Below are 15,788 nucleotides of genomic sequence, written 5' to 3' on the forward strand. Positions count from 1 at the left end.
TTTTTGCCTGTCCATTGGTCAGGGGGTGGTATGGTGTGGATACCCTGTGTACCACCCCGTACTTTTTAAGCAGGGCATGCATGGTTCTGTTGCAAAAATGGGTTCCTTGATCACTAACAATTGCTTTAGGTACTCCAAACCTGCAAAACAGATTAGACCTAACAAAATCTGCAACAACCTTAGCATCATTAGTTCTAGTGGGCTTGGCTTCCACCCTTTTTGAAACATAGTCAACTGCAAGGAGAATGTAAACATAACCAAAAGAGACAGGAAAAGGGCCCATGAAATCTATACCCCAGACATCAAACACCTCACAGAATAGCATAGGTTGCTGAGGCATTTGTTGTCGCCATGTAAGTGTATTTCCTGCTCTCTGACACTGCTCACAAGTGCTGCAGATCTTCCACGCATCTTTAAAGATGGTGGGCCAATAAAAACCACAATCAAGCACTTTGCGAGCTGTCCTTTGAACACCCAAATGACCTCCCGGTGCGGAAGAATGACAGAACTGCAGGACTGAGTCAGTCTCATGATCTGGAATGCATCGTCTAATGACCTGATCACTGCACAATTTCCACAAGTAGGGGTCATCCCAAATAAAATGCTTAGCATCACTTTTAATTTTATCTTTTTGGGCCTTAGATGCTAAGGGAGGAAAAACAGAAGCAACCAAATAATTGACAATGTTAGCAAACCAGGGAGTAGAAAGAGTCAGAAATACTATACAGTATATACAAATGATCATCCGGGAAATCATCCCGAATGGGTGAATTCGCATCCGATACACGTTCGATCCGACTCAAATGATCAGCAACTAAATTTTGTGCTCCGCTCCTATCACGGATCTCCAAGTCAAACTCTTGAAGCCAGAGAATCCATCGGATCAACCTAGGCTTAGAATCAGCCTTCTTCAACAAGTACTTTAGAGCTGCATGGTCAGTATAAACAATGATGCGGGTACCAAGCAAATAAGATCGAAATTTTTCAAGAGCAAAAACTATGGCTAGAAGCTCCTTCTCAATAGTAGTATAATTCGCTTAGGCAGCATCTAAAGTCCTAGAAGCATAATATATCACCCTGGGCAATTTATCAATTTTCTGAGCAAGGACAGCCCCTAATGCATAATTTGATGCATCACACATAAGCTCAAAAGGGGCTATCCAATCGGGTGCCTGGATGATGGGGGTGGTAGTCAGCGCTCTTTTGAGGCAATCAAAAGCCTCTTTGCATCTATCATTAAAGTCAAACTCCACCTCCTTTTGCAACAAGTTGGACAGTGGAAGGGCTACTTTGCTAAAATCCCTTATAAAGCGCCTGTAGAATCCTGCATGACCAAGAAAAGATCGCACCTCTCGCACACAAGAGGGGTAAGGCAATTGTGAAATAACAAAAAATTTTGCAGGATCTACTTCAATACCCTTATTGGAAATAATGTGGCCTAAAACTATACCTTGCTCAACCATAAAATGACATTTTTCAAAATTTAGAACAAGGTTAGTTTCAATGCATCTATTCAAAACTTTTTCCATACTATCCAGACAACCATCAAAAGAGGATCCATACACAGTGAAATCATCCATGAACACCTCTATGCAATTTTCTAAGAAGTCACTGAAAATACTAATCATGCACCGCTGGAAGGTACAAGGGGCATTGCACAGGCCGAAAGGCATCCTCCTATAGGCAAAAGTGCCAAAGGGGCAGGTGAATGTGGTCTTTTCCTGATCCTCAGGAGCAATAGTAATTTGCATATAACCAGAAAAACCATCAAGGAAACAGTACTGATATTTACCTGTCAGGCGCTCAAGCATCTGGTCAATGAATGGTAGGGGAAAATGGTCCTTTTTGGTAACTTGGTTCAGCCTCCTATAGTCAATGCAGACTCTCCAACTGTTCTGCACCCGAGTAGGAATCAGCTCCTCCTTCTCATTTTTTATCACTGTGAGGCCGGTCTTCTTCGGGACTACCTGGACGGGACTCACCCATTGGCTATCGGAGATAGGATAAATAATTCCAGCTTGCAAAAGCTTGATTATCTCTTTCTTCACTACATCAAGAATCACCGGGTTGAGTCTTCTCTGTGGCTGTCTTACTGGTTTAGCTCCATCCTCTAAATTTATTCGATGCATACATGTGGATGGGCTAATACCAGGAATATCCGCCAGGGTCCAGCCTATAGCCTTCTTATGCTTCTTGAGAACAGACAACAACTTCTCCTCTTGCTCATCAGTAAGGGAGGCAGATATAATCACTGGAAAACTTTTGCTATCATCCAAGTAAGCGTATTTTAAATTTGATGGCAGAGGCTTCAATTCTGGTGTGGTTGGCTGGGTAGTGGTAGAAGGAGATGGCTTCTCAGCCTGTACCTCATAAAGAAAGTCAGAGGTATGTGTACTTCCTGAAACATGGTTAGTCCTATCTGACTCTATAAAATCAATCTCAAGAGGTAAAACACCACCACCAGACATGCAATCAATATCACTTTCAGATTCACTTTCAGCATCAAATTCAGACATATGATCAAGTACAATTTCAGACTCAATGCATGAAGAGTGAGAGGTATGCAGATTAGAGTAAAGATCAGTCATGTATTCATCAACAACATGGTCAATTATTTCAGCACGAAATACAGAAAGATCTTCAGATGGGTATTTCATAGCATCCAGAATATTAAAATGAACAGTTATATCACCAAACTCCATGGATAGTGTGCCTGCATAAACATCTATCTTAGTTCTAGCAGTTTTCATAAAGGGTCTGCCTAGAATGATGGGAACTGATCCTTGAGAAAATCCATCTTCCATATTCAAAATATAAAAATCAACAGGGAAAATCAGTTCACCAACTCTAACTAAGACATCTTCTATGAAACCAACAGGGTAGGCAACACTTCTATTAGCTAAATGAATTACCACATCAGTTGAATGCAAGGGACCTAGAGATAGAGAATTAAAAATAGACAGAGGCATAACACTAACAGAAGCTCCTAAATCTAGCATGGCATTGTCAAACTTACTATTCCCTATAATACAAGGTATGCTGAATGTACCTGGATCTTTACATTTTTCAGGAATTTGGGGAACAGATTTACCAATCAGTGCAGAGACATTTCTGCCCATGCTAATTCATTCACTTCCTTTAAGCTTCCTCTTATTAGTGCACAGCTCCTTCAAGAATTTGGCATATCTTGGAATTTGCTTTATTGCATCCAGCAGAGGTATGTTCACCTCTACTTTTCTGAATGTTTCCAAGATCTCTTTCTCTGCCTCTTCCATTTTTCTGTTGGAGACTGCTCTTGGAGGGGATGGAAGAGGAGGAATGTGTTGCTTCTGCAAATCAGAATTACCAGTGGAAGATTCACCTGCACAGAAATTGTTAGGTAAATTTTTGTCGTTACCTTTTTCTGGAGTAGAGTGAAGTTTGGCAGGTTCATTTGCAGATGAGGAAGGTGTTACGGGTTGAGGTCCTTGACACTGCTTTCCCGACCTCAATGAAATGGCACTGACATTTTTGGGATTTTGGATAGCTTGGGAAGGCAGCTTGTCAGAATTCTGGGACTGTTGTTGATTCAATTGTGTAGCCAATTGTCCCATCTGATTGGTTAAGCTCTGAATGGAGGCTCTGGTCTCTTGTTGAAACTGCATGTTCTGCATAGTCATTTGCCTCACAAGTTCTTCGAGGGAAGGTTGTGGAGGAGCCTCAACTGTTGGCTGTTTCTGGGGCTGTTGTTGTTGTTGGATTGGTGGAGGAATGTATGGTCTGCTTGGGCCAGCAGCATTTTGGAAGGAAGGAGCAGGCTGTTGTTGTTGTTGCTGAGGGCTAAACCATCTGAGATTAGGGTGATTCCTCCATCCAGGGTTGTATCTGTTGCTGGAGAGGTCATAATTGTTCTGCTGTGGTTGATTTTGCTGCTGAGGTTGAGGAAATCTATTGTAAATATTAGCAGCATAAGCTTCGGGCTGCTCAATTGCTCCAGGTTGCTGCATGGAAGGGCAAAGGTCTGTATGGTGGTCAGCAGATGAGCACAAACCACAGACCCTTGCAACAGGTACAGATTTCTGGTTCAAGGCCAGCTGGGTTACCAAGTTAACCAATGCATCCAATTTTCCTTCAAGCTTCTTAGTTTCTGATGATGCAGCTGAGTTTGTAGCTACCTCATGCACTCCTCTAATGACTATAGCATCATTTCTGGCGCTAAACTGCTGGGAGTTGGAAGCCATCTTCTCAATTAAATTTCTGGCTTCAGCAGGAGTCATGTCTCCAAGGGCTCCACCACTGGCAGCATCTATCATACTTCTCTCCATATTACTGAGTCCTTCATAAAAATATTGGAGAAGCAGCTGCTCTGAAATCTGATGGTGAGGGCAACTGACACATAGTTTTTAAATCTCTCCCAGTATTCATACAGGCTCTCTCCGCTGAGTTGTCTAATACCTGAGATATCCTTCCTGATGGTTGTGGTCCTGGAAGCAGGGAAATTTTTTTCTAAGAATACTCTCTTCAGGTCATCCCAGCTCGTGATGGACCTTGGAGCAAGGTAATACAACCAGTCCTTTGCCACTCCCTCTAAAGAATGAGGAAAAGCCTTTAGAAATATATGATCCTCTTGGACATCTGGGGGTTTCATGGTGGAGCAGACAATATGAAATTCCTTCAAATGTTTGTGCGGGTCTTCACCTGTAAGGCCATGAAACTTTGGAAGCAAATGAATCAGTCCAGTTTTAAGAACATATGGGACATCCTCATCAGGGTATTGGATGCACAAGCTTTCGTAGGTGAAATCAGGTGCAGCCATTTCCCTTAGAGTCCTCTCACGGGGGTGGAGGTTGTGCCATGTTCTTAGAATGTTCAAATCAGAATGCTCAAAATTGTAATGCTCAAAATCAGGATGTTCAAAATCACCAATAACAGAATGCACAGATTCACCAGTAATGGAATGATCAGGATGATCAAAAGGTATAAAATGATGCCTAACTAATCTATGAAATGTCCTATCTATCTCAGGATCAAAGGGTTGTAAGTCAGATGGATTGCCTCTAGTCATACACTACATTCAGCATGCACAACTAGTTGCTTTGTCATGTAAATAAAGGTGCAGGTTTGAACTACAACTACCCTCAAATGATATCCAAATGACTTGAAATTTTGTGAGCAACCTTATAAAATGATGAGAAGATAGCACAAAATTTCAGGCAAAATTCAAAGTCTAACTATGGAAGCTAAAAATGGTAGGTTAAGAAAAATAAAGTGAATAAAACTTGAAAAATAAAAACTTTTGACAGAATCACTATTTTTTGGATGATGGAGACCTCAGCCAGCCTGCCATGACATAGGAAATTTGTTTTCTACCCCAAATACATATATAATAATTGCGATTCTGATAACCGGAGCAAAAGTTATGACCGTTTGAAGTTTCGACAAACACAAATTTGCTACTTTTTTTGGAACTTTCAAATCTGACCAAACTAAAGGCTCTAGCTATTTTTCCCACAAATATAGATTAAAAGAAGTTACCACAAAAAAATTCAGCCAAAATAACAACTCTAGCTACTAAAAAAAAAATCTCAAATAATTCAGCATGGGTGGTCGCTAAAATCCGTCCCTACTTGATTTCTACTACTACTCTGTTTTGCCGCAAGCAAAAGTGGTCGCTAAGTCCGTCGCAAACACTATTCACAGCAAAACACCCAAAACTGAAACAGGGGAAGCGCTTAATAGGAAACTGAAACAGGGGAAGCGCTTAATAGGAAAACTGAAATAGGGGAAGCGCTTAATAGGAAAACTGAAACAGAACACACACTAAACAAAATACCAGGACACTAAACAACACTAACACACATACTAACACAATACTAACAATTAAACATAAAACACGAAGGAATTAAACACACAACACTAGCTAGCTATTGTGAACCTTTGGACACTGCTCCCCGGCAACGGCGCCAAATTTGATCGAGGCCATACCCGAATCAAATAAACATGATAATGCAGTAACTAGGAAGTGATCCTAGGTCGTTTCCCAACGAGCAATGATAAACCAAATGTTCATAATATACTTGCAGTAACAGTAACGATTGGGGGCGTTTGTTTGTTTTGTGATTTAAGGAGCAGAACAAGTAAACTAGAATACGAAACTAATAATAATAAAAATGGGTTGTTTCCTCTGATTCAGAAGCCATTCTCTTATCCTGGGTTATGGAGAATTCGTCCCTAACTGTAACCACTTAATCCAACCCTATTTCAATTTACTAAGCGAAAATCAACCTAGGGTTGTCAATACGTGATTAGGCACCACATACACCAGTTAGCCCTTCGTCCATTAAGCATGAACGCAAGTTAGGCTCAGAGGCAATTAATCGAACACGAAGCGTGCACTAATTAATGTTCACGAATTTGGGTTAACTGGTGAAGGGAAAACTGCCAGGGAACCACATTATAAACAAAACCTCAAAGAGAGTTGGGCTTCTTCCTCAGAAGGAAAACAACACCAGAATAATTAGCCTTCCATAGATTCAAACAGAAAACGTAAATGAAACATGAAGCAGAAAACGTAAATAACAAAAACGTAAATGAGACAGAAATGAAAATGAAAACAGAAACGTAAATGAAAGTAGAAGAAGAAACAAGAACGAAATTGTAATTAGAAGCAAGAAATGGGAAATTGCATTAAGAACGAAAAAACAATAGCATTAGAACAGAAAGAACTTAAAACCCTAAACAAATCTCTGAATAAATGAATGGCATAACAGAATGCTTGCATGAATCCCAAGGTTGCTATTTTAAAAAGAGTCACTCAAAGTCACTTGGCCCTATTACAATCAATTTCTGAGCAAGGGACAGCCCCTAATGGCATAATTGATGCATCACACATAAGCTCAAAAGGGCTACAATCGGGTGCCTGGATGATGGGGTGGTAGTCAGCGCTCTTTTGAGGCAATCAAAAGCCTCTTTGCATCTATCATTAAAGTCAAACACTCCACCTCCTTTTGCAACAAGTTGGACATGGAAGGGCTACTTTGCTGAAAATCCCTTATAAAGCGCCTGTTAGAATCCTGCATGACCAAGAAAAGATCGCACCTCTCGCACACAAGAGGGGTAAGGCAATTGTGAAATAACAAAAAATTTGCAGGATCTACTCAATACCCTTATTGAAATAATGTGGCCAAAACTATACTTGCTCAACCATAAAATGACATTTTTCAAAATTTAGAACAAGGGTAGTTTCAATGCATCTATTCAAAACTTTTCCATACTATTCCAGACAACCATCAAAAGAGTATCCATACACAGTGAAATCATTCCATGAACACCTCTATGCAATTTCTAAGAAGTCACTGAAAAATACTAATCATGCACCGCTGGAAGTACAAGGGGCATTGCACAGGCCGAAAGGCATCCTCCTATAGGCAAAAGTGCCAAAGGGGCAGGTAATGTGGTCTTTCCTGATCCCCAGGAGCAATAGTAATTTGCAATATAACCAGAAAAACCATCAAGGAAACAGTACTGATATTTACCTGTCAGGCGCTCAAGCATCTGGTCAATGAATGGTAGGGAAAATGGTCCTTTTGGTAACTTGGTTCAGCCTCCTATAGTCAATGCAGACTCTCCAACTGTTCTGCACCCGAGTAGGAATCAGCTCCTCCTTCTCATTTTTTATCACTGTGAGGCCGGTCTCTTCGGACTACCTTGACGGGACTCACCCATTGGCTATCGGAGATAGGAATAAATAATTCCAGCTTGCAAAAGCTTGATTTATCTCTTTCTTCCACTACATCAAGAATCACCGGGTTGAGTCTTCTCTGTGGCTGTCTTACTGGTTTAGCTCCATCCTCTAAATTTATTCGATGCATACATGTGGATGGGCTAATACAGGAATATCCGCCAGGGTACCAGCCTATAGCCTTCTTATGCTTCTTGAGAACAGACAACAACTTCTCCTCTTGCTCATCAGTAAGGGAGGCAGATATTAATCACTGGAAAACTTTTGCTATCATCCAAGTAAGCGTATTTTAAATTTGATGGCAGAGGCTTCAATTCTGGTTGGGTTGGCTGGGTAGTGGTTAGATAGGAGATGGCTTCTCAGCCTGTACCTCATAAAGAAAGTCAGAGTTATGTGTACTTCCTGAAAACATGGTTAGTCCTATCTGACTCTATAAAATCAATCTCAAGAGGTAAAACACCACCACCAGACATGCAATCAATATCACTTTCAGATTCACTTTTCAGCATCAAATTCAGATCATAATGATCAAGTACAATTTCAGACTCAATGCATGAAGAGTGAGAGGTATGCAGATTAGAGTAAAGATCAGTCAGTATTCATCAACAACATGGTCAATTATTTCAGCAGAAAATACAGAAAGATCTTCAGATGGGTATTTCATAGCATCCAGAATATTAAAAATGAACAGTTATATCACCAAACTCCATGGATAGTGTGCCTGCATAAACATCTATCTTAGTTCTAGCAGTTTTCATAAAGGGTCTGCCTAGAATGATGGGAACTGATCCTTGAGGAAATCCATCTTCCATATCAAAAATATAAAATCACAGGGAAAATCAGTTCACCAACTCTAACTAAGACATCTTCTATGAAACCAACAGGGTAGGCAACACTTCTATTAGCTAAATGAATTACCACATCAGTTGAATGCAAGGGACCTAGAGATAGAGAATAAAAATAGACAGAGGCATAACACTAACAGAAGCTCCTAAATCTAAGCATGGCATTGTCAAACTTTTACTATTCCCTATAATACAAGGTATCTGAATGTACCTGGATCTTTACATTTTTCAGGAATTTGTGGGAACAGATTTACCAATCAGTGCAGAGACATTTCTGCCCATGCCTAATTCATTCACTTCCTTTAAGCTTCCTCTTATTAGTGCACAGCTCCTTCAAGAATTTGGCATATCTTGGAATTGCTTTATTGCATCCCAGCAGAGGTATGTTCACCTCTACTTTTCTGAATGTTTCCAAGATCTCTTTCTCTGCCTCTTCCATTTTTCTGTTGGAGACTGCTCTTGGAGGGGATGGAAGAGAGGAATGTGTTGCTTCTGCAAATCAGAATTACCAGTGGAAGATTCACCTGCACAGAAATTGTTAGGTAAATTTTTGTCGTTACCTTTTTCTGGAGTAGAGTGAAGTTTGGCAGGTTCATTTGCAGATGAGGAAGGTGTTACGGGTTGAGGTCCTTGACACTGCTTTCCCGACCTCAATGAAATGGCACTGACATTTTTGGGATTTTGGATAGCTTGGGAAGGCAGCTTGTCAGAATTCTGGGGACTGTTGTTGATTCAATTTGGTAGCCAATTGTCCCATCTGATTGTTAAGCTCTGAATGGAGGCTCTGGTCTCTTGTTGAAACTGCATGTTCTGCATAGTCATTTGCCTCACAAGTTCTTCGAGGGAAGGTTGATGGAGGAGCATAACTGTTGCTGTTTCTGGGCTGTTGTTGTTGTTGGATTGGTGGAGAAGTGTATGGTCTGCTTTTGCCCACAGCCATTTTGGAAGGAAGGAGCAGGCTGTTGTTGTTGTTGCTGAGGCTAAACCATCTGAGATTAGGTGATTCCTCCATCCAGGGTTGTATCTGTTGCGTGGAGAGGTCATAATTTTCTGCTGTGTTGATTTTGCTGCTGAGGTTGAGGAAATCTATTGTAAAATATAGCAGCATAAGCTTCGGGCTGCTCAATTGCTCCAGGTTGCTGCATGGAAGGGCAAGAGGTCTGTATGTGGTCAGCAGATTGAGCACAACCACAGACCCTTGCAACAGGTACAGGATTTCTGGTTCAAGGCCAGCTGGGTTACCAAGTTAACCAATGCATCCAATTTTCCTTCAAGCTTCTTAGTTTCTGATGATGCAGCTGAGTTTGTAAGCTACCTCATGCACTCCTCTAATGACTATAGCATCATTTCTGGCGCTAAACTGCTGGGAGTTGGAAGCCATCTTCTCAATTAAATTTCTGGCTTCAGCAGGAGTCATGTCTCCAAGGGCTTCCACCAAACTGGCAGCATCCACATACTTCTCTCCATATTACTGAGTCCTTCAAAGCATGGCCAACAAAACATGTTATCCAATGAACAAAAACCCCCACACTTATTCCCAAAACAATTCCAAAGCTCCAAAATTCCTTAAGGATTATGGTGATATCATGGTTTTTCACTTTAAGGCTTGTAGTGAGCTTCAAAACAAGGAAAGGGAAACAAGGCTCAAAAGGGCTATCAAAGGAATTAAGTCAAGGTAACTCCATTTGGCTAGAAGCTTATAAGAACAAAATTGCCTCAATCATATCCAAATATGCATGTGAATTAGGAAGCATCAACAAGAATCAAGTCAAGGCTATTGTGCACGCAATCAATGGGGCAAAACACACCAAAATGATTATGATGATGGATGGCTCAAATTCTCACAAAGGTAAACTCATCACTTTCAAATGAGCTTTCAAAACTATCATGACATGGTAAGGAGAATCAAGAATTTCAAGTCACAAAATGTCAAAAACTTTTATTTTCAAAAAAATTACCCATTTCTTGAACATATCCTATGATTCAAAGAAAAACATGCAAAGTCGTACATGCACACAGAATTGACCCAAAATATTAAACTAAAAATCCGACGAAACTAATCAACATTAACAAATTAACACAACTAACAAATTAACAAAACCAACAAAACTAACAAAAAACCAAAGAACACTCCCCCCATACTTAAACAACACATTGTCCTCAATGTAGCACAATTAAGAGATTAAAAACAATTAAACATCAAATAGAATTGGACAAGTGTAATAAAAGCAAAGAAGGAGATAGGGAAAAGAAGAACTCCCTAAGTCATGGTGGAGGAAGAGTAGGGTGGAGTAAGGAAGTCTCTTCCACCACTACTTCCACTAAAGAAGGGTTCGTGAGGAATGGCTTAAGTCGATGTCCGTTGACCTTGAAGCTCTTGGTTGTGGAGTCGCTTTGATCTCAACTGTACCATAAGGAAAAACATTAGTAACAACAAAAGGACCAATCCACTTAGACCTCAACTTACCACTCATGAGTCGAAGCCTAGAATTTATACAATAACACTTTTTGCCCAACCATGAAGTCCTTCTAACTATCATGCTATCATGGAACTTCTTGGTCTTTTCTTTGTAGAACTTGGCATTCTCGTAGGCTTCTAGGCGGATTTCATCTAACTCACTCAGTTGCAACTTTCTTTCCTCACCAGCTTGATCCATAGAGAAGTTGCAAGTCTTCACTGCCCAGTATGCTTTGTGCTCAATTTCCACTGGAAGATGACATGCCTTTCCAAAGACAACCCGATAAGGAGACATTCCTATGGGTGCTTTGTAGGCAGTCCGATGTGCCCAGAGAGCATCATCAAGCCTGGTACTCTAATCTTTCCTGCTTGGCTGCACAATCTTCTCTAAAATTCTCTTGATCTCCCTGTTAGAAATTTTTGCCTGTCCATTGGTCAGGGGGTGGTATGGTGTGGATACCCTGTGTACCACCCCGTACTTTTTAAGCAGGGCATGCAGGTTCTGTTGCAAAAATGGGTTCCTTGATCACTAACAATTGCTTTAGGTACTCCAAACCTGCAAAACAGATTAGACCTAACAAATCTGCAACAACCTTAGCATCATTAGTTCTAGTGGGCTTGGCTTCCACCCTTTTTGAAACATAGTCAACTGCAAGGAGAATGTAAACATAACCAAAAGAGACAGGAAAAGGGCCCATGAAATCTATACCCCAGACATCAAACACCTCACAGAATAGCATAGGTTGCTGAGGCATTTGTTGTCGCCATGTAAGTGTATTTCCTGCTCTCTGACACTGCTCACAAGTGCTGCAGATCTTCCACGCATCTTTAAAGATGGTGGGCCAATAAAAAACCACAATCAAGCACTTTGCGAGCTGTCCTTTGAACACCCAAATGACCTCCCGGTGCGGAAGAATGACAGAACTGCAGGACTGAGTCAGTCTCATGATCTGGAATGCATCGTCTAATGACCTGATCACTGCACAATTTCCACAAGTAGGGGTCATCCCAAATAAAATGCTTAGCATCACTTTTAATTTTATCTTTTTGGGCCTTAGATGCTAAGGGAGGAAAAACAGAAGCAACCAAATAATTGACAATGTTAGCAAACCAGGGAGTAGAAAGAGTCAGAAATACTATACAGTATATACAAATGATCATCCGGGAAATCATCCCGAATGGGTGAATTCGCATCCGATACACGTTCGATCCGACTCAAATGATCAGCAACTAAATTTTGTGCTCCGCTCCTATCACGGATCTCCAAGTCAAACTCTTGAAGCCAGAGAATCCATCGGATCAACCTAGGCTTAGAATCAGCCTTCTTCAACAAGTACTTTAGAGCTGCATGGTCAGTATAAACAATGATGCGGGTACCAAGCAAATAAGATCGAAATTTTTCAAGAGCAAAAACTATGGCTAGAAGCTCCTTCTCAATAGTAGTATAATTCGCTTAGGCAGCATCTAAAGTCCTAGAAGCATAATATATCACCCTGGGCAATTTATCAATTTTCTGAGCAAGGACAGCCCCTAATGCATAATTTGATGCATCACACATAAGCTCAAAAGGGCTATCCAATCGGGTGCCTGGATGATGGGGGTGGTAGTCAGCGCTCTTTTGAGGCAATCAAAAGCCTCTTTGCATCTATCATTAAAGTCAAACTCCACCTCCTTTTGCAACAAGTTGGACAGTGGAAGGGCTACTTTGCTAAAATCCCTTATAAAGCGCCTGTAGAATCCTGCATGACCAAGAAAAGATCGCACCTCTCGCACACAAGAGGGGTAAGGCAATTGTGAAATAACAAAAAATTTTGCAGGATCTACTTCAATACCCTTATTGGAAATAATGTGGCCTAAAACTATACCTTGCTCAACCATAAAATGACATTTTTCAAAATTTAGAACAAGGTTAGTTTCAATGCATCTATTCAAAACTTTTTCCATACTATCCAGACAACCATCAAAAGAGGATCCATACACAGTGAAATCATCCATGAACACCTCTATGCAATTTTCTAAGAAGTCACTGAAAATACTAATCATGCACCGCTGGAAGGTACAAGGGGCATTGCACAGGCCGAAAGGCATCCTCCTATAGGCAAAAGTGCCAAAGGGGCAGGTGAATGTGGTCTTTTCCTGATCCTCAGGAGCAATAGTAATTTGCATATAACCAGAAAAACCATCAAGGAAACAGTACTGATATTTACCTGTCAGGCGCTCAAGCATCTGGTCAATGAATGGTAGGGGAAAATGGTCCTTTTTGGTAACTTGGTTCAGCCTCCTATAGTCAATGCAGACTCTCCAACTGTTCTGCACCCGAGTAGGAATCAGCTCCTCCTTCTCATTTTTTATCACTGTGAGGCCGGTCTTCTTCGGGACTACCTGGACGGGACTCACCCATTGGCTATCGGAGATAGGATAAATAATTCCAGCTTGCAAAAGCTTGATTATCTCTTTCTTCACTACATCAAGAATCACCGGGTTGAGTCTTCTCTGTGGCTGTCTTACTGGTTTAGCTCCATCCTCTAAATTTATTCGATGCATACATGTGGATGGGCTAATACCAGGAATATCCGCCAGGGTCCAGCCTATAGCCTTCTTATGCTTCTTGAGAACAGACAACAACTTCTCCTCTTGCTCATCAGTAAGGGAGGCAGATATAATCACTGGAAAACTTTTGCTATCATCCAAGTAAGCGTATTTTAAATTTGATGGCAGAGGCTTCAATTCTGGTGTGGTTGGCTGGGTAGTGGTAGAAGGAGATGGCTTCTCAGCCTGTACCTCATAAAGAAAGTCAGAGGTATGTGTACTTCCTGAAACATGGTTAGTCCTATCTGACTCTATAAAATCAATCTCAAGAGGTAAAACACCACCACCAGACATGCAATCAATATCACTTTCAGATTCACTTTCAGCATCAAATTCAGACATATGATCAAGTACAATTTCAGACTCAATGCATGAAGAGTGAGAGGTATGCAGATTAGAGTAAAGATCAGTCATGTATTCATCAACAACATGGTCAATTATTTCAGCACGAAATACAGAAAGATCTTCAGATGGGTATTTCATAGCATCCAGAATATTAAAATGAACAGTTATATCACCAAACTCCATGGATAGTGTGCCTGCATAAACATCTATCTTAGTTCTAGCAGTTTTCATAAAGGGTCTGCCTAGAATGATGGGAACTGATCCTTGAGAAAATCCATCTTCCATATTCAAAATATAAAAATCAACAGGGAAAATCAGTTCACCAACTCTAACTAAGACATCTTCTATGAAACCAACAGGGTAGGCAACACTTCTATTAGCTAAATGAATTACCACATCAGTTGAATGCAAGGGACCTAGAGATAGAGAATTAAAAATAGACAGAGGCATAACACTAACAGAAGCTCCTAAATCTAGCATGGCATTGTCAAACTTACTATTCCCTATAATACAAGGTATGCTGAATGTACCTGGATCTTTACATTTTTCAGGAATTTGGGGAACAGATTTACCAATCAGTGCAGAGACATTTCTGCCCATGCTAATTCATTCACTTCCTTTAAGCTTCCTCTTATTAGTGCACAGCTCCTTCAAGAATTTGGCATATCTTGGAATTTGCTTTATTGCATCCAGCAGAGGTATGTTCACCTCTACTTTTCTGAATGTTTCCAAGATCTCTTTCTCTGCCTCTTCCATTTTTCTGTTGGAGACTGCTCTTGGAGGGGATGGAAGAGGAGGAATGTGTTGCTTCTGCAAATCAGAATTACCAGTGGAAGATTCACCTGCACAGAAATTGTTAGGTAAATTTTTGTCGTTACCTTTTTCTGGAGTAGAGTGAAGTTTGGCAGGTTCATTTGCAGATGAGGAAGGTGTTACGGGTTGAGGTCCTTGACACTGCTTTCCCGACCTCAATGAAATGGCACTGACATTTTTGGGATTTTGGATAGCTTGGGAAGGCAGCTTGTCAGAATTCTGGGACTGTTGTTGATTCAATTGTGTAGCCAATTGTCCCATCTGATTGGTTAAGCTCTGAATGGAGGCTCTGGTCTCTTGTTGAAACTGCATGTTCTGCATAGTCATTTGCCTCACAAGTTCTTCGAGGGAAGGTTGTGGAGGAGCCTCAACTGTTGGCTGTTTCTGGGGCTGTTGTTGTTGTTGGATTGGTGGAGGAATGTATGGTCTGCTTGGGCCAGCAGCATTTTGGAAGGAAGGAGCAGGCTGTTGTTGTTGTTGCTGAGGGCTAAACCATCTGAGATTAGGGTGATTCCTCCATCCAGGGTTGTATCTGTTGCTGGAGAGGTCATAATTGTTCTGCTGTGGTTGATTTTGCTGCTGAGGTTGAGGAAATCTATTGTAAATATTAGCAGCATAAGCTTCGGGCTGCTCAATTGCTCCAGGTTGCTGCATGGAAGGGCAAAGGTCTGTATGGTGGTCAGCAGATGAGCACAAACCACAGACCCTTGCAACAGGTACAGATTTCTGGTTCAAGGCCAGCTGGGTTACCAAGTTAACCAATGCATCCAATTTTCCTTCAAGCTTCTTAGTTTCTGATGATGCAGCTGAGTTTGTAGCTACCTCATGCACTCCTCTAATGACTATAGCATCATTTCTGGCGCTAAACTGCTGGGAGTTGGAAGCCATCTTCTCAATTAAATTTCTGGCTTCAGCAGGAGTCATGTCTCCAAGGGCTCCACCACTGGCAGCATCTATCATACTTCTCTCCATATTACTGAGTCCTTCATAAAAATATTGGAGAAGCAGCTGCTCTGAA

At 41.0% G+C, this 15,788-nt stretch overlaps 1 non-coding gene across 1 annotated transcript; it reads left to right on the plus strand.

Moving 5' to 3' along the window:
* The first annotated feature begins 4,350 nt into the window (after window positions 1-4,350).
* Window positions 4,351-4,456, plus strand: LOC114372790. The gene has a single exon (XR_003658353.1). It is a non-coding gene; the product is annotated as a small nucleolar RNA R71 (small nucleolar RNA).
* The last annotated feature ends 11,332 nt before the right edge of the window (window positions 4,457-15,788 follow it).

Source organism: Glycine soja, chromosome 10, assembly GCF_004193775.1.
Source record: "Glycine soja cultivar W05 chromosome 10, ASM419377v2, whole genome shotgun sequence".
In the NCBI taxonomy this organism is placed as follows: Eukaryota; Viridiplantae; Streptophyta; class Magnoliopsida; order Fabales; family Fabaceae; genus Glycine; species Glycine soja.